The sequence below is a fragment of the Triticum urartu genome, chromosome 6A, assembly GCF_056163025.1.
Source record: "Triticum urartu cultivar PI428250 chromosome 6A, HENAU_Tu73, whole genome shotgun sequence".
Lineage (NCBI taxonomy): Eukaryota > Viridiplantae > Streptophyta > Magnoliopsida > Poales > Poaceae > Triticum > Triticum urartu.
This window is the reverse complement of record NC_141878.1, coordinates 235,424,458-235,449,281: the sequence shown is the minus strand read 5'-3', so window position 1 is coordinate 235,449,281 and position 24,824 is coordinate 235,424,458. Positions and strand designations below refer to the sequence as shown.

At 42.9% G+C, this 24,824-nt stretch overlaps 1 long non-coding RNA gene across 20 annotated transcripts; it reads left to right on the top strand.

Annotated features, from left to right (window-relative positions):
• Window positions 1–4,811: 4,811 nt before the first annotated feature.
• Window positions 4,812–11,169, top strand: LOC125542339 (uncharacterized). 20 transcript variants are annotated; one of them, XR_007297884.2, is made up of 8 exons: window positions 4,813–5,405; window positions 6,562–6,641; window positions 7,134–7,184; window positions 7,666–8,669; window positions 9,070–9,141; window positions 9,299–9,367; window positions 10,414–10,844; window positions 10,956–11,169. It is a non-coding gene; the product is annotated as an uncharacterized LOC125542339 (long non-coding RNA). The 20 variants fall into 20 exon arrangements; XR_015608042.1 differs by having other exon boundaries at window positions 4,814–5,405; window positions 7,666–7,774; window positions 7,855–8,049; window positions 8,587–9,367; XR_007297886.2 differs by having other exon boundaries at window positions 4,814–5,405; window positions 7,666–8,049; window positions 8,587–8,669; window positions 9,070–9,367.
• Window positions 11,170–24,824: the final 13,655 nt, after the last annotated feature.

Here is a 24,824-nt window from a genome sequence, read left to right as displayed (position 1 = left end):
GTGGGAAGGTCCCTTCATAATTGACCAAGTCCTGACTGGTGGAGCGTATCGCCTGCGGGATGCATCGGATAACCGACTCGAGCCAAACCCATGGAACGCAACCCGTCTCTGAAGATTCTATGCCTAGTGCTGAACTCTGTGTTCGTCTCCTTCCTCTGTCCATTTTTTATATATTTTCTGTCTTACATTTCTCTTCTGCTCTCTCTCTCTCTTATAGCCTTTAAAGGCTCATAAAGTGACGCGCTATCCACGCTCATTAAACCTAGGGGCTTCTTTAAACAGAAGCTTATTCATACGGGCTTCATGCCCAACACATGTGTGACACTTCCGCATGTACCTTTTATTCACCATTATATGCATCGATATGACTTAAATTTTGGCCAAGCTGGGTTGCCTGGCTCCTGTGCTTACCCCTACATTCCCGATTGTTCGGCTAGGTGGTAAAGGGAGCACCTCTGCGATTGTTACTGCCGGGTCAGTCGGACGTGTACCTCAGACTGGGTGAAGCCGAAAGCTAGCGTTCTTAAGGGAATATTCGGTCGGTGAACTAAAGATGATCTTTTTTTATTTTTATCTATACGCCCCAGATGTTTTTCCTGCGTTTCTTTTCGCAGCATGGACATGCACCTTAGGGCATGCCTCCCAGGGAAAGGAACCCCTAACGAAACTATTCTCCCTGGAAGATGTTTCTTACTAACCATGTAATATAACATAACTAGTCGGGCACTTGTCTGTTCAAGCCCTAATGACCCCTACGCCTGGTCTCCATGCATTCCCCGGTTCCTATATAACCGCATGGGAATTCGGACACACTCCGGACTGTCAGGTCCCGAGGCTGAAGCGAAAAGGTCGGCCATGACAAATGATCTACAATCTGGCTAGAAGGCATTATAAATGTCAATTAAATTACATAGTCATTTTGATTGATTGTATTCCTCTTCAATACCATCTAACAGGCTGTCTAATTTACAGTCCTGCTGGGAGTACTTTGCGGCCAACTCTACTTGGCCGTATACTAAGCTTACAGGGATCTCCTTCCCATCGGGCCCTACAGGACCGACCTCGGCCATGTGGTTGGGGTCAGCCTTTGCGTACCGCGTCTTCACCATGGCCCAGGCCTCCCTAGCGCCTTGACGGCAGGCTGATATCTTCCACAAGCGGAAGCGCCGCCATGCTCCCTTTAGCTTCTCCGCAAGCTCTCCAAGACCTTCGGGCATGGAGATGGATGGCCACAGGGCCTGGGTGACACCTTGCATCGCCTGCCGAACTCGATCGAGCAGTTGCGAGAGCTCGGGAAGAAGGTCACCCGTAGAACCAGGCATCTCCTCTGCAGGACGACCTGTTAGCACACCTACAGACATTGCTCTGTTAGTCGACTTCCCCGCCGAACTTTCTTTCAAAGGTTCGTTCAAGCACTTACTAAATATGCCGCGCCGAAGCCACTGATTCTCCTTCACGGAGTCTGACAGCTGGGCACGAACATCTTTCAGCTCGACGCCCAGCTTGGTGTTGGCATCTTGGAGGTCATTCTTCTCCCGCCTCACCTTTGTCAGCACCTTCTCACCAGCCTTTAGCTGGCGTAGGAGGTGTTGCCTTTCCGGATTCAATCCGGCGCCATTTGCAATTTCATTTGTCAGATTCGCACCCATGACGTGCTTTGCAAAATACTTATCTTTCGAAGTGTATATTACCAGAGGGGGTCTCCTTGGGCTCCCCTTCCGCGGCTAGTGTGGCCTCAAGTTGGGCTTTGCACTCTTCTAGCTCCTTGGACAGTAGGGAATTCTTTTCTGTAAGAACATGCATAACAAATGATCCTTAAATCAGTTATTCTAACTATTTCAAGTCTCGGGGGCTACTGGTATATATACATAATTACCAGAATTTTCCTACCCGTATGTCTTTTACATATTGCTCCGTGGCTCTAGCTAGACCATTTTGAGCGGCACGGAGGTACGCATCTCCTGAGTTGAAGGCATCTAACGCCCCTTGGGAGAAACAAGCGTCACGAAGAATTTTCCGGCGACGCCTGTGGTTCATGGCACTCTCCACCTCAGAGTTGGTGGCAGACAACCCGTCCACATCCTCCGTCGGAGGAGCGTCTGGCGCGCGCCTTGCGTTCTCCTCCGCCTCCGGACCAGGCTTTGGAGCCTGGCTGGTGGAGGCGCGATTGCCAGCCTCTCCGGATATAGTCCGGTGAGGTCTCTTTGTCCTGAAGAGAGCGCGAGTGTCAATGTGCATCGAAGGTATAACACCTGGGATAAGGGGCGCGCCATACCTTTACGCTGACGCCTCAGTCCGGACTGCACTTCTTTTCTGCCCGCGGGGCCCTACGGCCCCTCATTGGCTTGTCGCCGCAGGTTCGGCCTTCCGCCTTAAAAACCTCCCCTGCAAAATTCAGTAGTAATCAGGAAACTGAAAACACGAGTGGGCGGACACCTATTCGGGGTACTGGGACTTCGATCTCAGTTACCTGGGGGGTCAGGATTAGCCCTAGGTAATCGGCCGTAATGGCCACCAAGGCGTTGTCCTTAATCAATTGATGGAACACTCCATCAATCAGCTCCATAGATATGTCCGGATCCTCTTGAGAGGCCGGGGCGAGGGACCGTCCTGGGTCCTCGGGTTGTGGAGGAGGGCTGCTTATTTCCTTAACAGCCCGGCGCAGTTCCTGCTTTGAAGTTGTTAGACTGAATATTTAATAATGGGAATACAAAACGGATGGACAAGTACGGCCGCTTACCTAGCTTGGGGGATTGTGCATGGAGAATCCACCCTGAGCGTTGACGCGGAGAAATTCCTCCTCTTCTCCCTTATACAAAGTGGACAAGATCTTTAGTAGAGCGGCAGCTGAATCCGGCCCCTTACGGCCGTAGCGGGTGGCGTCGTCCTCCCCGTTGAAGTCCCACATGGGGTGGCTTCTATACTGAAGCGGCTGCACCCCCCGCATAATGCATTCGGCCATAACCCCGATCATGGTTAGTCCGGAATGGGCTAACAATCTTATTCGGCCCATCAGGTAAATGATGTCCCTGTCACTTTCCCTCTGAGGGCTTCGTGGGCGCCAGCTTAGGTGCTTCTTTAAGGGAGTACTGTTGAATTCAAGGAGACCAATCCGGACAAGATCCGGCAGCGGGACGTCTTCTATATAAAACCATTCCGAGGGCCACTCTTTGGACGCCTTCTTTGGGGTTCCGGACAGATATCCGGTCCCGGCGATGTGTCACACTTCGGCTCCGCCCACTTGATACATTGACCCCTTCTTAGAACGGGGCACGAGGCAGAATAGCTCTTTCCACAGCCCGAAATGAGCCTCAACACCCAAGAACAGCTCGTAGAGGGCTACAAAGCCCGCGATATGCAATATGGAGGCAGGCGTGAGATTATGTAGCTGGAGGCCGTAGAACTCCAGCAGCCCCCGGAGAAATGGATGGATTGGAAATCCGAGCCCCCTTATTAAATAAGGGATGAGGCACACCCGCTCTCCTTTGGAGGGATTAGGGGTACTCTCTGCTTGCTCTCCGCCGTTATAGACGGCAAGACCGGCTCGAACCGGGACCATATAGGTCGGGGGGAGAAATCCCTTGGTCCGGAGCGTCACTAGCTCGCTATGCGGGATAGAGCATCTCTCCCAATATCCAGGCTTAGGGCTGGAAGGGCGAGGGGAGGAGTTGCGATGGCTGGCTATGGTGGAATAGACCTTTGTTGGATGCGCTCTGATGAACACTTGCGAAGGGGAGAAGGTGTGGTTTGGATCCAAATCCTCGTCCCCTTAAATAGGGCAGCTCATTTACGCGGCTAGGGGTGTGGATGTAAAAACACTTAGACTTTTCATATTCGTTTGACACGTGGGAAGCGGCCATTATTGGGCGTAGAAGCCAAGGAGCGCAACATCTACAAGGAACCGGACTTTATTCAACAGGTACATAGAATTTGGGGGAGAACCCACCTTGCAATGCCAAAGACAATCTGCGCGCCGGACTCATCATCATTGAAGCCTGGTTCAGGGGCTACTGAGGGAGTCCTGGATTAGGGGGTGTTCGGATGGCCGGACTATACCTTCAGCCGGACTCCTGGACTATGAAGATACAAGATTGAAGACTTCGTACCGTGTCCGGAAGGGACTTTCCTTGGCGTGGAAGGCAAGCTTGGCGATACGGATATGCAGATCTCCTACCATTGTAACCGACTTTGTGTAACCCTAACCCTCTCCGGTGTCTATATAAACCGGAGGGTTTTAGTCCATAGGACAACATACACAACAACAATCATACCATAGGCTAGCTTCTAGGGTTTAGCCTCTCCGATCTCGTGGTAGATCTACTCTTGTACTACCCATATCATCAATATTAATCAAGCAGGACGTAGGGTTTTACCTCCATCGAGAGGGCCCGAACCTGGGTAAAACTTCGTGTCCCCTACCTCCTGTTACCATCCGGCCTAGACGCACAGTTCGGGACTCCCTACCCGAGATCCGCCGGTTTTGACACCGACACTTTCCTCTTTAAGGGAAAACCAACGCAGTGCTCAAGAGGTAGCAGTGTCTAGATTGGATCTGATGGTTCTAGACTCTGCGGCGGCTGGATAAGCCAACTCGCTCCCACGAGGCTCCCCCAATTTGAAGCTTCGTTGGCCGTCGGATTTGTATTCCAGCGTGTCCGAGCCATCAGATTTTCATGGCAGTTAACACTAATTTTCACCTGGCGGTAGTTTTCATTGTCCATTGACGGGTGGGCTCACGCGGCACGCTGGTTGGCTGGGCCACCTGTTTCCGCGTGCAGAGTGTTTTGCCCAATCTGCACCGCGCGCTCCGCACCCAATCCCCCTTCTCCCCAGGCCCCAGCCCCCACCAGACAAACCCTAGCCTCACCAAGCCCCACATCTCGCGCTCCTCCCTCCTCCATCCTCGTTAGCCGCCGTCGTCGTTCTGCCTCCCTCCTCTCTCTCCTACAACCACGCCGCCAGGAGGAAGCTGTCGTTCGTGGCGCCATGCCGCTGCCGGGGTGTTGCACACGCATCGTTCCCCATAGCCCCTCCCTCATCCTCGCTCGTCACCACCGCTGCATGCTACTCCCCTCCACCATCGTTGGTGCTTCTGGGTTGAATCTGGCGTTGGTGGGTCGGAACTCGAGATAGAGGTCGAGACGGGGAAGGTCAGAAAAATGAGAGACCGGATGGAGGTGCTCGAGATAGAGGAAGCTGGAGATGGTGAGATCCCTCTCCCCATATCTATTCTCTTAGTTTTTCCTCTTCAAACCTTCATTGATGGTCTATCTCCCTCAACACAATTATCTTCATTGTCCATCCGGTGGTTGGAGCATGGGGCAACGCTCTAGTCGCGATGGGGTTGAGCTGCGCAGGAGGGGGAGGAGGCTGGCGACAGGGAACCGGGCCAGGGAGGAGGCAAGGTATGTGTTGTCCCGTGTCTTTTCTCTTCGCGTTTTTCTTCTACCATGTGTCTGTTTGTTTCCAGAGTGGATCCATGCCACCAAATTCTTGGATAAATAATGAGTGCCTAGGTATGTATGCTGACATGTGAGTTAATTTTTTGGAAAAAATATAATCATATATGTATTGCCAACAATTTTTATGTTTAAAGCAACCAATTTTGTGAAAAGAGTGGAGAGAAAGATACATGTGCAATTTCTTGATGTTACAGCGGATGGATACTCGATCTTTAAACATAAGCATAGATGAATAGGTACAAATTCGAGGAAAGGCCAATGAAATAGTTGTCTATACACATATGTGCCAGTTTTATACCTGGTTGTCTGGTTGCATTATTTATCCGGTTTCAATTCAGTTTGAGTAGATTGTTATCCGTGAGCGATACTTGCTACTATTTGTCGCCATGCACCAATTTGCATACCTATTTTAGGCACAGAAACCAACCATGACTGAAAATCTTGTATATATAATATACTATGATTCATGGTGAGAAAATCATGATTTAATAAACGAAAGGTGGTTTGTTTTGCTAATAGTAATGAGTATAAATGTAAATCGCAGATCGTACGCTGCTGCTACGGGCTCCATGTTGTTTATGCTAGACAACACAATGGTTCTTGTGTTATCTGTAGTTGAAGTCACAGTTTAATATTCTTTGCTTTATGCTTGTGTTATATGTGGTTGAAGGGACGTCCTTGTTAGTTTGCATGGTCTATGTAAGAAGGGGCAGTACAATGCTTGTCAAGTTTGTTTATATTCTGATGGATGTTGAATTCTGGACAATGGAGACGTGAATTTGTTACGTACATAAGTATTAGCCATAGGATACTTTACTCATTGACGACAGGTAGTTTTAGAGAACTTCTGAAAATTCCAATCCGGGTTTTCTGTGTTCCATTCAGGAAGAACGCACAGTCTGCACTGGGGTATAAAATTATCTACTACTTACCTTTGTGTCTCGACATATGCTTGTGATGCATCGTGCTACCAGAGGCCAACATTATCCAGTATCATAGCGATGCTAAAAATGCCTATTGGCTACTCCACATATTCTCATCCAATTTCTCATATATAGATATTAATTTCCTTTCATGGGAGGCCTTCATTACATTTCAGCGGCAGTTGCGGATGTGGTCGGTGGTTGAGGGAGGGTCTCCGACTAGAGCAGCAGGAGCAAGGAGCTCGAGGAAGTTCAGGTTTGCCTCTACATCCTCTCTCTTTCCTCCACTTTGTTCTTGCATTTAGATGATACAATTTGTGATCATGTGTATGTGCATTTATGAGATCTTTGCTGCTAGGCACAGAGTTTATGGTTACTGAAATTGGATAATAGAGTCACAGCTTCAGTTTTCAATTATAGTATGTGTTATGTTTGCTACAATGTGTCATGTGTGTTTGAGAGAGAGGGATGAAAAAGAGGGGACTGGAAGCTTGATCATTGCTAGGATCTAGATTCAGAGAGAGGGATGAAAAAGAAGGGACATGGATCCAGAGAGGGATAAAAAGAGGGGACTGAAAGATCTTGCATTGTGTTTCTTCATCTACCAATACGATTTTGTGTACCATTTGAACATAACCAAGCAGTATAACAAAATGTGCTGGTAATATCCCTTTCTTATTTTGTAATTGGACAAATATTTGCACATGTGCCACGTCTATGCAGTCTTTCTAACTGATGCAGTTTCTAGGTTTATGGCTTCTCACGGATTGTGATTCTGGTCATGCTGCCTGTTATGAAGGTAAAAACAAAGTTATATGTTTCTTCGGTTTAGTTTGGTCTGCATTTATCCCAGAGAGCGAGTGTTCACAGGTCCAGTGCTTATGTCGTTATTAATTAGTCTGGATTATGTTCTCGTGTAGAATATTTTGTTCAGTTTGGTCTGCATTTGTCCCATAGAGTGAGTGTTCACACGTTGATTGCTTATGTCAGTTATTAATTAGTCAAGATTCTGGTCTAATGTACTCCCTCCGTTCCTAAATATTTGTCTTTCCAAACATTTCAAACAGACTACAACATACGGATGTATGTAGACATATTTTAGAGTGTAGATTCACTCATTTTGCTTCGTATGTAGTCACTTGTTGAAATCTCTAGAAAGATAAATATTTGGGAACGGAGGGAGTAGAATATTCAGTTTAGTTGGTCCACATTTGTTCCAGAGAGCGAGAGTTACTGATAAAATACTTATCTGGCTTAAATTAAATTTTATGGATTTACAGGCTGAGGCGAGCATCATGGAGATGAGCAGGCGAGTGGCTGATACAGAGAGCTCCTCGAACAGGGAAGAGGCATTGCTGGAGGAACTCGAAGATGAGCTAGTCAATTTTGGCATGTCCAGTTCATGTAACCTTTGCATCTTTACATATCTTTGCCTTACTGCCATTTTATTTTTGCTGCTTTGGGGTTAGGTTCCGAAGTCATGCCTTTGCCTTGCTATTGTGCTGATATTGGATGCAACATTGTGGACCTTTGGTTCGAGCATGGCCAGCATGGCCACGGATTGTAGGGGAGGAATGTATTGCCTAATGAGTTGTATGCTTTCTTTGGATCCTCTGTGCTTCCTATCACATCTATCTTGGCCACCTACAAATTCTTGGGTCCAGGTGAGCTCTCCCTCCACTCTCCAAGTTTGGCTTGATCTTTCTGGGCTATTTGTGTAGGCTAGCCCCTTTCCTAAGTCTCTTATTTTATTATGGATCGTGGAAGCGGGAAGTGTAACTCACATTTTTAGAACACTGATCCTTTAGGTATATATAGTTTGGTTTTCTGAAAGTGGATTGCATTTGCTTCCTGATCACATTGAAACAAGAGTGGAAACAACCATCGTCCGCCGTCCGTTATTCCTCCCTTAGGTTCCTGATCTGAAGTGGAGGGAACACGAGGTCACATCCGCAAAGTGGCGGAAGGGGGCTGCAACGTTTTTCTTCAGTCTGATAATCATATAGTAATTAGACGGTGTAGTACTATGGCGGTGGTATACTGATTTGGTGTAAGAATCACTAACATGACTTTACTTGTACAAATCTTACAGGTTAATGGTATTAAGAATTAGTAGCGTGTTTTTTTGTTTACTGCTGGATTTGCTAACAAGTTGTCTCTTGTGTTGTTGTTGATATGTTGACTTGCTATTTTTTGTTCAGTTGAAGGGTTCTCCAGGCTTAAGATCTTTCTAGGATAATTGCGTCATTGAATCTGAAGATATTTGATTGGTTTCTCAACTCATGTATCGATAAGCATTTTTTCATCCTCAATATATTGTTACTTACCTAACTTGTCGTACATTTGTGAGGTTTCTGAGGAAGTTCACTTCTTGCACGCGGCGTATAACTTGAGTTGCCTACAAATGATTTTGCCAGTTCGACGAAAACTTAAAATAACCAAGGGAAATTTCTCAGTTTTGTTGTTCTTGCTCTTCTCAGATCTTAGGTTGGGGGTATTAACATATATGCCACACACTAAGTTTAGGTCTTAGTGTGAGATTAAATAGGGATAAATCCTTGTGCCATGTTGAAGAATTAGAATTACAAAAAAGAAAGGAAATATTAAAGAAGGGATATGGTTGATTAGGTTATTTTGGTGTTTCTTTGTAAATAATGACATGCTAACTTGCTGGTTTAATTTAGGTGTGTGGAATATAGGAAATACAAGGAGAGATATTCAGTTGCAATCCAGCTTTATTTTCAAAGTGAAACATGGTATACATGCATAGCATGCTGGTCTTTTACTCTATAGTTGTGTGTCGCCATGGTGTCAACTTTGAACTTGCAAACTGAACTGTAAAATGTTTTAATGCCTTGGCGCATGAAGTTTTCTTTGCCTGCTCTGACTACTTCATTTATGTTTATTTATCAGGTTATGCAATCTCCTGTGTTGCTGCATGTTGATCTTCTGTTTTGTTGTAACTCTGTTTTGCTGCTCGAGGTTTGCTTCCTTTCTTTCCAGCTACATGTGTATTCTTTGAATTCAAGCTACATGCATGTTTACATTTTGCTCACGGAATAGTTTAGTTATATTGAACAGGAGCATCTCTATTATTAGAGACATACTAGGCTCGTGCTTCTTCACAGTGGCCATCTCTTTTTTGTGAGAAGTGTGCCTTATGGCTTATTCTTATATATTCAGTTCTTCTGCCTTTCAACAGTCAATTACCAAGACATTTTTATGGAGCCGATAGTGTTACTTCTGGTGGTCAGTGATAACTGAAAATATTTTTCATTATCATTGCTTGCTATGTAGCCATTTTTTTTAGCTTTGCTTCGATGTGTTTTTTTCTATGGAGTCTCTGCTACCCTACAACATCAAGATGAAAACTAAGCATGTGAGTTTCTTGGAGCAGCCCTACACGTGGTTGTCGTGCCTTTTTCCCTTGTTCTTTTGAAATGCAACATGACAGTAGCCAATGTCATATATCAGGGTTGTAAACCTATTAGATTTGGGACAGAGGAAAGTATGAAGATCTTCTTATTATTGCAAAGTAAAAGTTGATATTAGTGCCAACTTAGGTGATCTGGTCCGAAGGGGTATCTCAGCTTTATGAGTTGATAGTATATTTGCATCTAAGAATAAACCTTAGCTTTTAGATAGAATTTATGAGTGAAAGTATTTTGGTGTATACCATCCTTTGTGCAGGATTGTCATGGTTATTGTGGTTGTCAATTTTGTTGACAAAATAGATCCAAATGATATCTTTTTCGATGTCTTATGGTAGATATATTTGGTCTGCTGTTTCATGCATTCTTCGTATTTATGATTAATATTCCCAGATATTTGAACAAAATTTAGCTATTAAATATACATCCCAGGAAATTTACATTATTACAGCGGGGCACTCCTTTGCACGGTTTTCAGTATAAGAGATTTAACCTTTTTTGCAGTATCATTCTCCCTGGCGGATTACATGTAGGTTGTTGTTCTAATTACAAGCATGCCTTTAGCTCATGATTCTTATATTTTTGTATTTTCCATAGGACAATTTCCTGGATTAATATCTATACTGGAGATCTAGGAGTCCACCCGAATTCAGTCTCCAAGAAGCCGTTCATCCAGGATCCACCAAAATTCAAATGATATGTGAAAAGTGTGTGCTAGATGTGGCCCCTATCCAGCGTTTTGATTTGTCCACTCAGGTGCTTTTGTCTAGGTGGTAACACAACAAGTTGCTTATCTTATAGAAACTTATTATACATACAGTCCTATGTTCGTTCTGCTTGCATGTTAGAGAAAGAGATTCTGCCCCTATGTGAGTAATCCTATGGGAATTAGCAATGTTGGTTGTACTTTCAAGCGGGCTGAATCCAATGCAAGTTTTTGGAGCAGTTGGGTTCCAGAACAAACGACTAGGTATTCCCAAAGAGGTCATTCCACTGGTGGCTAGCATAATACCTTCATGTCGGGACAAGTAAGATGACAGATCGTTTCTCAAATATTATGCCGTTGTTCTCAATTTTTATTTTCTCTTCTTTTCTGCTACTTGCCTCACTAACTATGACCTCAACGATCTTTGGTGCAGCGATCCAAGCAAGCAACCATCATTCTACCAGCTCTTGTCATCGTTGAAGAAATTACAGTGGTTACATTGTTACAGAAAGCCTATGACAATTTGCGAGTGTTGTTTGTGAAATATACTGGTTTTATGGGAGGTGCATGTATGAATTCATATGGTAGTGGTCTCCTTGTTTACAGTTATAAGAATAATAAAAATATTGATAATGGTCTTTCCACTATTACAATCTCATAGATTACATTACTTGTTTCCATTAGAAAGGAACCGTGGCTCATGGGTTTACTGGATGATCTTTTTGATGGACATTTTAAAAATAGCATGGTTTAACACATGGGATTTTTATTACGAGTATCGAATATGTCCTTGCAAAATGAAACTATTTTCATCGACAACATGGTTTTAGCGGGTCTTTGTGCCATTTGGCGCAACGGGTCAACTAGTTTATAAAGCAAAGAAGCGGTCCGGGAGGCACCCGAGGTGGGCACAACCCTTCAGGGTGCGCCTGGGCCTCCTGGCACGCCCTGGTGGGTTGTCCCCTCCTCGGAACTCCCCCCAGGTGCAACCAGGGCCAAACATCTTCCTTCTGGTCCATAAAAAATCTTCGTAAAGTTTCGTGGCATTTGGACTCCGTTTGATATTGATTTTCTGCGATGTAAAAAAACATGGAAAAAACAGCAACTGGCACTTGGCACTATGTCAATAGGTTAGTACCAAAAAATGATATAAAATGACTATAAAATGATTATAAAACATCCAAGATTGATAATGAAATAGCATGGAACAATAAAAAATTATAGATACATTGGAGACGTATCAGCATCCCCAAGCTTAACTCCTACTCGTCCTCGAGTAGGTAAGTGATAAAAACAGAATTTTTGATGTGGAGTGTTGTTCATCATGTCATACCATATTCTTTTCTTTATAGCATGGACATTTGGACTTTTACGTGATTCAAAGAAATAGTCTAGTTTTGACATAATAATTTAGATACTCAAGCATATCAACAAGCAACCATGTCTTTCAAAATATCAATGCTAAAATAAGTTATCCCTAGCCCATCATGCTCAAACATTGATCCATTCATGAAACACACTCGAATATTAACTACACCCAATACTTAAGCACGATCATATTACCTCCTAGTTGGTGCTTTTATAAGAGAAGATGGAGACTCAAAATAAAAATAAAAATTGCATAAAGTAAAGATAGGCCCTTCGTAGAGGGAAGTAGGGATTTGTAAAGGTGCCAGAGCTCAAAGCAAAAAATTTGAGATAAAAACATTTTGGGAGGTGTATCCATCCCACCAACGAAAACGACTTAGATTTCCCAATACTTTCCATGCATAGATATATCATAGGCGGTTCCCAAAAATAAAATAAAGTGTATTCCTTTTTCTACCATAACTTTCACTTTCCATGGCTAGCCGTATCCACGGTTGCCCTCCATACCAACACTTTCCAAGGAATGTATTATTTGACAACATAAAGTAAATTCATTTGTTTTTGCATTTCGGGACTGGGCATCCCTAATACCTTTGCCTTACTCTTGTGCAATGACAAGTGAATAAACACTCTTCCTGAGAATAACACATCTAGCATGGAAAATGTTAGCCACCCCTCACCGCTCCGCGAGCGAAACAAACACACAAAAGAGAAGTTTATTTTGAAAATTAGAGATGGCACATGCAAATTTGCTTAGAACGGCAAAAGAATACCGCATATAGGTAGATATAGTGGACTCATGTGGCAAAACTGGTTTAAAGGATTTTGGATGCACAAGTAGAGGTCATACTTAGTGCAAAATGAAGGCTAGCAAAATATTGGGAAGCAACCAACCAAGAAACGAATAATCTCATAAGCAAGCATTAAGAATAATTAACACCGAATAATGCACCACAAGTAGGATATAATTTCATTGCATGATTATTGACTTTTGTGCATGCATAGGGAATCACAAACCTTAACACCAATATTATTACTAAAGCATAATTACTCATCAAGATGACTCACATATCACATCATCATGTCTCAAAACTATTACTAAGAATTAAGCTTATTTTGTCCAATGATCTTCATGACATTTTTTTCTCTTTTTTTCTTTATCCTTCTTGGATATCTATCACTTTGGGACTAATTTTCATGTGTTGCTTTTCATAATCTCAAACAAATATAAGTGAAGATCATGAGCATAACAAATTTTCTTTTTCTCAAAATAATTTAAGTGAAGCAAGAGGGAATTTCTTCAAAATTTTACCAACTCTAAAATAAATCTAAGTGAAGCAAGAGAGCATTTCTTCAAAAATAACAAAGCACACCGTGCACAAAAAGATGTAAGTGAAGCACTAGAGCAAGTCCATTGCTCATAAAAAAAATTAAGTGAAGCATAGAGAGCAATTCTAACAAGTCAAGATATACTTTTAACTCTCTCAAATAGGTGTGTCTAGCTGATGACTTAAAACACAAAATAAACCAAGCAAAGACACATATCATACAAGACGCTCCAAGCAAAACACATATCATGTGACGAATAAAAATATAGTCTCGAGTAAAATACCGATAGTTGTTGGAAGAAAGCGGGGATGCCACTCGGGGGCATCCCCAAGCTTAGTTGGTTTCTCATTCTTGGATAATAGCTTGGGATGCCAGGGCATCCCCAAGCTTAGGCTCTTACATCCTTCCTTCATCCATCATAAGATAACCCAAAACTTGAAAACTTCAATCATACAAAACTCAACAAAACCTTCGTGAGATCCGTTAGTATAAGAATAATAAATCACTACTATAAGTGTTGTATCAAACCAATTCATATTTTGTTTTTGTATTATATCTATTGTATTCCAACTTTTCTATGGCAAAAGCCCATCAAAGAGAACCATTGAGCCATCAAAATAAGCACACAGCACAAAAGAAAACAGAATCTGTCAAAATAGAACAGTCTGTAGCAATCTGACTATTTCGAATACTTCTGTAGCTCAAAAAACTCTGAAACATTAGGACGTCCTGAGAAATTTGTATATTGGTCTAGTGAAATTGGAGTGGGTATTTTATCGCTCTCTGGTAAAAAACTAAAATTAATTTCATCAGCGCAAAACTTTCTGTTTTTTCAGCAAGATCAAACAACTATTTCCCAAGAAGATCCTAAAGGCTTTACTTGGCACGAACACTAATTAAAACACAAAAACACAATCATAACGGTAGCATAATTGTGCTAACACTCAAAAACAGGAAGCAAAAAGCAAAAATATATTTTATTCATTGGGTTGCCTCCCAACAAGCGCTATAGTTTTACGTCCTTAGCTAGGCATAAAGCAAGGATCTAAATTTTGTCATCTTTGGTTCGAGATCCATAAGATGCCTTCATGATTGATTCATAGGGTGGCTTAATTGTAGTTCTAGGAAAGTATTCCATACCCTTCCTCAAAGGAAATTGGAACTTAATATTGCCTTCTTTCATATCAATCACGGCACCGATAGTGCGTAAAAATGGTCTACCAAGAATAATTGGACAAGACAGATTGCAATCAATATCAAGAACAATAAAATCTATGGGCACATAATTTATATTTGAAAGAATAAGAACATCATTAATTCTTCCCATAAGCTTTTTAATAGTAGAATCCGCCAAGTGCAAATTCAAAGAACATTCTTCAAGATTAGTAAGACCAAGCACATCACATAAAGATTTCAGAATTGTAGAAACACTAGCACCCAAGTCACACAGAGCAAAACACTCATAAGTTTTAATCTTGACTTTGATAGTAGGTTCCCATTCATCATGCAATTTTCTAGGAATTGAAACTTCTAATTCCAATTTTTCTTCAAGAGCTTTCATCATAGCATCAACCATATGTTTAGTAAAAGCTTTGTTTTTTTCATAAGCATGGGGTGAATTTATCATGGATTGCAACAAAGAAATACAATCAATCAAAGAGCAACTATCATAATTAAAGTCTTTGTAATCCAAAAGAGTGGGTGCATCACTAGCTAAAGTTTTGACCTCTCCAAACCCACTTTCATCATTCTTCTCAACAAGATTTTCACCCTCCGAAATATTGGGACGCCTTCTACCTAAAGTTGACTCTTCTCCAGTCCCTTTTTCATCAATATTAACTTTACTAAACAAGGAATCAATAGAAGAAACACCAATCATTTTAAGATCTTCATCACTTTTATCTTCTAGCGAGATTGGTTTAGCAACCATTTGATTTACTAAGGTAGCTTGTGCATCGGATATTTTTCCTAGCAAACTTTCAGCAAAAGCATACTTAGATTGAAGATTACAAACTTCTCTACTAATATCATCAAGTTGTTTTGTGATAGCATCTAGCACAACGGAGTGTTCCTTAAGTTCTTCAGTAAAGTACTTATTATGCTCAAATTGTGTAGTCATATATTCCTTAGTACTTTTCTCAATATCAAGCAAAATATTTGGGTAAGGAACATCATAATATTTTCTTTGAGGTATCATGATTTCGCAAACAAGAAAGCAAACAAAAACGGATCCGGCAAGAAAACGGCGAACAGAAAAAGAGGGGCAAATAAAGAGGCAAATCTTTGTGAAGTGGGGGAGAGGAAAACAAGAGGTAAATGGCAAATAATGTAAATTGCGAGGAGGCAAGATTTGTGATTAGGAACCTGGTTATGATGAAAATCCTCCCCAGCAACGGCGCCAGAAATTCCTTTTGATGTCGCTTGAAGCTACGTCAGTTTTACCCCCAAAGAGGAAGGGATGATGCAGCACAGCGGTCGAACCAGTAGGAGAACCAAGCAACATAACATAAACAGCCCCTGCACACAAATAACAACCACTTGCAACCCGACGTGTTAAAGGGGTTGTCAATCCCTTTCGGGTAACGGCCCCAGAAATGGCACGAGGACAGGAGAACGATGTAAATACTGATAGATCGAATGCCAAATAAAATAAATTGCAGCAAGGTATTTTTTGGTTTTTTGGTTTAATAGATCTGAAAATAAAAGCAAGAGAAAAATAGATCGCAAAGGCAAATATATGAGAAAGAAGACATGGGGGCCTTAGGTTTGACTAGTGGCTTCTCTCGAGAAAAATAGCAAACGGTGGATAAACAAATTACTGTTGGGCAATTGATAGAACCTCAAATAATTATGACGATATCCAGGCAATGATCATTACATAGGCATCACGTCCAAGATTAGTAGACCGACTCCTGCCTGCATCTACTACTATTACTCCACACATCGACCGCTATCCAGCATACATATAGTCTATTAAGTTCATGGAAAATGGAGTAATGCAATAAGAACGATGACATGATGTAGACAAGATCCGTTTATCTATGGCGGTAGATATAGATCCCATCTTTTTATCCTTATTAGCAACGATACATACGTGGCGGTTCCCTTCCTGTCACTGGGATCAAGCACCGTAAGATCGAACCCACTACTTGGCACCTCTTCCCATTGCAAGATAAATAGATCAAGTTGTACAAACAAAACCCAAATATCAGAGAAGAGATATGAGGCTATAAGAGATCATGCATAAAAGAGATCAAAGAAACTCAAATACTTTCATGGATATAAAAAGATAGATCTGATCATAAATTCAAAGTTCATCAATCCAACGAACACACCGCAAAAGAGTTACATCATATGGATCTCCAAGAGACCATTGTATTGAGAATCAAGAGAGTGATATGAAGCCATCTAGCTACTAACTATGGACCCGAAGGTCTACAAAGAACTACTCACGCATCATCGAAGAGGCACCGATGGAAGTAATGAACCCTGAAAGTGCGTTAAGTCGACTAGAGGGGGGTGAATAGGCGATTTTTATGAATTCTTCACTGAGGAATTTCAGGGTGAGGAAATTCCTAAGAGAAGAACTATTTGCAGCGGAATAAGTACTCAGATGCAGACATGACATGACATAACATAAGCATGGACATCATGATGAATAGAAACAAACACAGAGTACAGAAAGCGTAAGCATAGGATAGAACAGAATGAAGACAAACAGATTGGAGAAATTGAACTGAGGAAATTGAGAATGTCTTCAGTCAAAGCCTTCAAACAGATATGAACAGGTACACGACACAGTAATGAAGAAATGAAAGGGTTGAGGAAATAGAACCAGTTAGCTCGGTGAAGACAAAGATTTGGTAGACCAGTTCCAACTGTTGTGACAGTTGTACGTCTGGTTAGAGCGGCTAGGTATTTAAACCTGAGGACACACAGTCCTCGCCGTATTCTCCTTGAACTAAGGTCACACAGACCTCGTCCAATCACTCGTGGCAAGTCTTCAGGTGAATTCCAAACCTTCACAAACTCGGTAACCCAGCGATCCACAATTTCCTCTTGGATGCTCTAGACCATGACGCCTAACCGTCTAGAGGATGCACAGTCCTTAAAGGTAACAAGCGTTTGTTCCACACAGGAACAATCTCTTTAGTGATGCCCAATCACTTTGGGTTTGTAGGTGTTTGGTTTGTGGTTTTGGGTTTTTCCTCTCTTGATGATTTTCGCTCAAAGTCCTCGGAGGATGGGATGCTCTCAATGACAAGTGTCAGTTTCTCGTGGAGTAGCCAACCAGCTAGTGGTTGTAGGGGGCGACTATTTATAGCCGCCGGGAGCAGCTCGACATGATAAGACATAAATGCCCTCCAATGATATGACCGTTAGGTGGATAAGATATTTTGGGACAGCTAGCGCATAACACAGCAACGGTCGGAAATTTGAGGTTCAAATTCCTCAGGGCTATCATGTTCCTCACTTGTAGGCAATCTGCACTGGTGAATTCCTAACTCCTCAGTCAGGACAAATTCCTCAAAGACCAGAAGTTCTTCATCTCTGCCACTAAAGAAATTGACTGGGCTGTATGAGATTTCCAATGGCTTCACTTGAAGGGATTGGTAGGTGTAGGATTTTGTGATGAGCATCACCTGGAAACTTTTCCTTAGTTTTAACTCGACCCCCTTTAACAGTGTGGTGTTTCCTATGACTCAAGAAAGAGAAAATGAAACTACGAAAACAAAAGTCTTCACGCTTCATGTTCCTCGCATGAATATCAAGTCTTCATGGTCACACCAATTTCTTCACTTTCAAATTCTTCAGAAAGTCTTCAGAAATCCAAAGTCTTCAGTTGAAGACATTCATTTTTAGGGGTCGACTTTCTCTATAAATATCAAACTCCTCATAGACTTATAGTCATGTGTACACTCACAAACGCATTTGTCCCTTAACCTATAAGTCTTCAATACACCAAAATCACTAAGGGGCACTAGATGCACTTACAAACCCCTCCGTGATGGTGTCTAGATTGGATCTAGTGGTTCTGGACTCTGCGGCGGCTGGATGAATATTCCGTCGACTCCCCTAGGGTTCTGGGATTTTTGGGGTATTTATAGAGAAAAGAGGCGGTCCGGGGGGCACCCGAGGTGGGCACAACCCACCAGGGCGCGCCTGGGCCTCCTGGCGCGCCCTGGTGGGTTGTCCCCTCCTCAGGACTCCCCCAGGTGCAACCAGGGCCCAACATCTTCCTTCTAGTCCATAAAAAATCTTCGTAAAGTTTTGTGGCATTTGGACTCCGTTTGATATTGATTTTCTGCGATGTAAAAAACATGGAAAAATAGCAACTGGCACTTGGCACTATGTCAATAGGTTAGTACCAAAAAATGATATAAAATGATTATAAAACATCCAAGATTGATAATAAAACAACATGGAACAATTGAAAATTATAGATACGTTGGGGACGTATCAAACACGAGAGAGAGAGAGAGAGAGATCAATGGTGATTTTTTTCTGGAGGTAGGTGATGATGTGGTATGAAGAGATAAGTGAGGGGGCCCACGTGGGGACCACAACCAACCAGGGCGCGCCTGGGGGTCCTGGCGTGCCTAGGTGGGTTGTGCCCACCTGGTGCACCTCCCTCTGATGTTATTTGCACCAAAAATTCTTAAATATTCAGGAAAAAATCGTATTAAATTTTCAGGGCATTTTGAGAACTTTTATTTTTGGGTCATTTTTTTATTTCATGGTAAATTCAAAAAACAGACAAAACATGGCATTTTATTTTATTTAACTAATAAAAACATAGAACAAAAAGTAGGGACATAAGGTAGTGCTTACTAAATTCATCAACTTCACACCTCTCAAAAATTATCCATTAATAAGGTTGATCAAGTCTTATTAACAACAACTTTCGATTAGCATGAAACCGAAGAACTTCCGTAAATCACTAAGTTACCACAACGGGGACATGAATGTCCCCAACTATAAGCGTTTCATTTTTTTTTTGACAGTAGGTAGAGGTAGTTGAAAACTTCCAATAATGATTGTCGAAGATTTTTCAATAACATTAATACCATTCACTTGGAATTGTTTCTTCGGAAAGTGCATCGTATGCTCATTGCTATTGATATGAAAAGTGACCTTGATTTTATTGCAATCAATAACAGCCCCTACAGTATTCAAAAAGGGTCTACCAAGGATAATAGACATGTTGTCGTCCCCGGGCATCTCAAGTATAACAAAGTCAGTCAAAATAGTAACATTAGCAACAACAACGGGCACATCCTCACAAATACCGATAGGTATGGCAGTAGATTTGTCTCCCATTTGGAAAGATATTTTGGTAGGTGTGAGTTTATTCAAATCAAGTTTTTTATATAAAGAGAAAGGCATAACACTAACACCAGCTCCCAAGTCACATAAAGTAGTTTTCACATAATTACTTTTGATGGAGCAAGGTATAGTTGGTATTCCCGGATCTCCAAGTTTTTTAGGTACTCCATCCTTAAAAGTATAATTAGCAAGCATGGTGGAGATTTTAGCTTCCGGTATTTTTCTCCTATTGGTGATGATGTCTTTCATATACTTTGCATAAGGAGGCATTTTCAAGATATCAGTCAAGCGGGTACGCAAAAAGACTAGCCTCAGCATTTCAGCAAAGCGTTCAAATTCTTCATCATCTTTCTTTTTAGTTGACTTAGGTGGAAAGGGCATAGGTTTTTGAACCCATGGTTCTCTTTCCTTACCGTGTTTCCTAGCAACAAAGTCTCTTTTATCGTATTTTTTATTTTTAGGTTGTGGGTTATCAAGATGAACTGCAGGTTCTATCTCAACATCATTGTCTAGTTCTTCATTATTTGATTAACTATCTTCATGAACCTCATCATTAAAATTTTCATTATCAGAAGGTGAGTGTTCACTACCAGGTTGAGTTTCAGCATCGGAGATAGAGACTTCATTATCAAGAGGTTTTTCTACTTCAGGTTCACTAGAGGCATGCAAAGTCCTATCATTTTTATTCTTCTTTTTATTTTTAGAAGGACTACGGGCATCAGCGTTAGCTCTTTGAGAGTATTGTTCAATTCTTTTTGGGTGTCCCTCAGGATAAAGTGATTCCTGAGTCATTTTACCTCCTCTAGTTGCTACTCTAACAGCAAAGTCATGTATGTTATGTTGGGGAACGCAGTAATTTCAAAAAAATTCCTACGCACATGCAAGATCATGGTGATGCATAGCAACAAGAAGGGAGAGTATCATCTATGTACCCTCGTAGACCGTAAGCGGAAGCGTTATGACAACGCGGTTGATGTAGTCGTACGTCTTCACGATCGACCGATCTAGCACCGAAGGTACGGCACCTCCGCGATCTGCACACGTTCAGCTCGGTGACGTCCCGCGAACTCATGATCCAGTAGAGCTTCGAGGGAGAGTTTCGTCAGCACGAAGGAATGATGACGGTGATGATGATGCTACCGGAACAGGGCTTCACCTAAGTACCGCTACGATATGACCGAGGTGGATTATGGTGGAGGGGGCACCGCACACGGCTAAGAGATCAATGATCAACTTGTGTGTCTATGGGGTGCCCCCCTCCCCCGTATATAAAGGAGTGGAGGAGTGGGGAGGCCGGCCCTCCTAGGCGCGCCCCAAGGGGAGTCCTACTCCCACCGGGAGTAAGACTCCAACCCTTCCAAGAGTAGGAGTAGGAGAGAGGGAAGGAGGAGAGAGGGGGAGGAAAGGGGGGGTGCGCCCCCCTCCTTGTCCAATTCGGACTAGAGGGAGAGGGGCGTGCGGCCTGCCCTGGTCGCCCCTCCTCTTCTCCACTAAGGCCCAATAGGCCCATTACACTCCCGGGGGGTTCCGGTAACCCCTAGGTACTCCAGTATTTGTCCAAACTTGCCCGGAACCTTTCCGAAGTTCAAACATAGTCATCCAATATATCAATCTTTATGTATTGACCATTTCGAGACTCCTCGTCATGTCCGTGATCATATTCGGGACTCCGAACTACCTTCGGTACATCAAAACACATAAACTCATATTACCGATCGTCACTGAACGTTAAGCGTGCAGACCCTACGGGTTCGAGAACTATGTAGATATGACCGAGACTCGTCTCCGGTCAATAACCAATAGCAGAAACTGGATGCTCATATTGGCTCCTACATATTCTACGAAGATCTTTATCGGTCAAACCGCATAACGGTATACGTTGTTCCCTTTGTCATCGGTATGTTACTTGCCCGAGATTCGATCGTCGGTATCTCAATACCGAGTTCAATCTCATTACCGACAAGTCTCTTTACTCATTCTGTAATGCTACATCCCATAACTAACTCATTAGCTACATTGCTTGCAAGGCTTATTGAGATGTACATTACCGAGAGGGCCTAGAGATACCTCTCCGACAATCGGAGTGACAAATCCTAATCTTGATCCATGCCAACTCAACAAACACCATTGGAGACACCTGTAGAGCACCTTTATAATCACCCAGTTACCTTGTGACGTTTGGTAGCACACAAAGTGTTTCTCCAGTATTCGGGAGTTGCATGATCTCATAGTCATAGGAACATGTATAGTTATGGAGAAAGCAACAACAACAAACTAAATGATCATCTTGCTAAGCTAATGGATGGGTCAAGTCAATCACATCATTCTCTAATGATGTGATCCTGTTAATCAAATGAAAATTCATGTCTATGGTTAGGAAACATAACCATCATTGATTCAACGAGCTAGTCAAGTAGAGGCAAACTAGTGGCACTCTGTTTGTCTATGTATTCACACATGTACTAAGTTTCCGGTTAATACAATTCTAGCATGAATAATAAACATTTATCATGATATAAGGAAATATAAATAACAACTTTATTATTGCCTCTAGGGCATATTTCCTTCAGTCTCCCACTTGCACTAGAGTCAATAATCTAGATTACATTGTCATGTGATTTAACATCAATAGTTCACATCTTTATGTGATTAGTTCACATCTCCATGTGACTAGCACCCAAAGGGTTTACTAGAGTCAATAATCCAGTTCACATTGCTATGTGATTAACACCCAAAGATTGATCATGTTTTGCTTGTGAGAGAAATTTAGTCAATGGGTCTACCACATTCAAAGCCATATGTATTTTACAAATTTCTATGTCTACAATACTCTGCACGGAGCTACTCTAGCTAATTGCTCCCACTTTCAACATGTATCCAGATCGAGACTTGGAGTCATCTAGATCGATGTAAAAAGCTTGCATGAACGTAAGTCTTTACGACGAACTCTTTTATCACTCCATAACCGATAAATATTTCCTTAGTCCTCTAAGGATAATTTTGACTGTTGTCCAGTGATCTACTCCTAGATCACTATTGTACCCCCTTGCCAGAATCATGCTAAGGTATACAATAGGACTGGTACACAGCATAGCATACTTTATAGAACCTATGACTGAGGCATAGGGAATGACTTTTCATTCTCTTTCTATTTTCTGCTGTGGTCGGGTTTTGAGTCTTTACTCAACTTCACACCTTGCAACACAGACAAGAACTCCTTCTTTGACTATTCCATTTTGAACTACTTCAAAATCTTGTCAAGGTATGTACTCATTGAAAAATCTTATCAAGCTTCTTGATCTATATCTGTAGGTCTTGATGCTCAATGTGTAAGCAGCTTCACCGAGGTCTTTTCTTTGAAAAACTCCTTTCAAACACTCCTTTATGCTTTCAAGAAAATTCTACATTATTTCCGATCAACAATATGTCATTCACATATACTTATCAAAAATGATGTAGTGCTCCCACTCACTTTCTTGTAAATACAGGCTTCACCGCGAGTCTGTATAAAACCATATGTGTTGATCACTTTATCAAAGCATATATTCCAACTCTGAGATGCTTGCACCAGTCCATAGATGGATCGGTGGAGCTTGCTCACTTTGGTAGCACCTTTAGGATCGACAAAACCTTCTGGTTGCATCATATACAACTCTTCTTTAAGAAATCCATTAAGGAATGCAGTTTTGACATCCATTTGCCAGATTTCATAAAATGTGCAACTGCTAACATGATTCGGACGGTCTTTTAAGCATCAATACGAGTGAGAAAATCTCATCGTAGTCAACACCTTGAACTTGTCGAAAACATTTGTAACACCCCGGATATGATTTACCCAATATGTACTCCAACTCTTGCCGTTTCCGGCCTTAAGTTATTTTATTTTCTCAGGTTCGGGTCCTTGCCTCCGTGTGTTGTTATCGTTGTCATGCATCTCATATCATGTCATCATGTGCTTTGCATTTGCATACGTGTTCATCTCATGCATTCGAGCATTTTCCCCGTTGTCCGTTTTGCATTCCGGCGCTTCCTTCTCCTCTGGTGGCCATTTCTACCTTTCTTTCGTGTGTGGGGATTAAACATTTCCGGATTGGACCGAGACTTGCCAAACGGCCTTGGTTTACTACTGGTAGACCGCCTGTCAAGTTTCATACCATTTGGACTTCGTTTGATGCTCCAACGGTTAACCGAGGGACCGAAAAAGCCTCGTGTGTGTTGCAGCCCAACACCCCTCTAATTTGGCCCAAAACCCACCAAACTCTGCTCTATGTCCTAGAGCGTTCGATCACGATCGCGTGGCCGAAAACCGCACCTTATTTGGACACTCCTAGCTCCCTCTATGCCTATTTATACCTCCCCCATTCGAAATCCCGGGTCATTCCACCCCTAACCCTAGATCCACCCCTCTCCGCGCGGCCGGACACGTCCGCCGCCGCCTGCAGCGAATCACAGCGCGCCAAGTGGCACCGCGCCCACTTCCCCGCCGCCAGGCCCACCGGCTCGGAGCAGGCCCGCCCGCGCTGCGCCCGGGCCAGATCGAGCGCGCCCGAGCCTCGCTGCAGCCGCCGCGCGCCGCCTCTCCTCCGGCGAGCCCTCGCCGGAGCTTGCCCTCCGCCGGCCATCGCCTCCGCCACCGCACCGGGCTGCCGCCTTGCTCCTCGTCCCGGTGCCGCCCGACGTGGCGACCGCGCCTGCCGCACCGCCTCCCGCCGTCCCGCGGCCAGATCGGGACGCCGGCGAGCTCCCGTTGCCATCCCTGCCTTCTCCGGCGCAGAACCGGCGAGATCCGCCGCCACTTCGAAAACCGTGCCGCGGTCAACCCTAGATCCGCGAGGTGATGAATTTCTCTAAGTCCCCGTTTTCCAGATTCAAATGCCCTTGTTCATCGTGCCGTAACTTTGCATCCGTAGCTCCGTTTTGGGCATATAGCATATCAAAATGTTCGTCGCAGAGATTACATCATTTCATCTCATTGCATCATTTTCATTTGAGTTCATCTTGATGCCCGAAATACTGTTAGAAGAATGCTATTTGAGATAATTGTCAGATGTGCTGCCCCAATTAGATATTTGTCATTTTTGCCATGATTATTGTGTGCATGATATGCCCCTGAGCTCTACATGAGTTTTATTATATGTTTTGCCATCTATCCAGAGGTGCAACCCATGTATTTTTGTGATGTGTGTGGTGATTAGCACAAGCTTGCAAAGTGGTGCATTCGTTAATGCCGATTTCAGGGACTAGCAATTCCACTAAGTCCTTGAGCTGGTTATCTCAA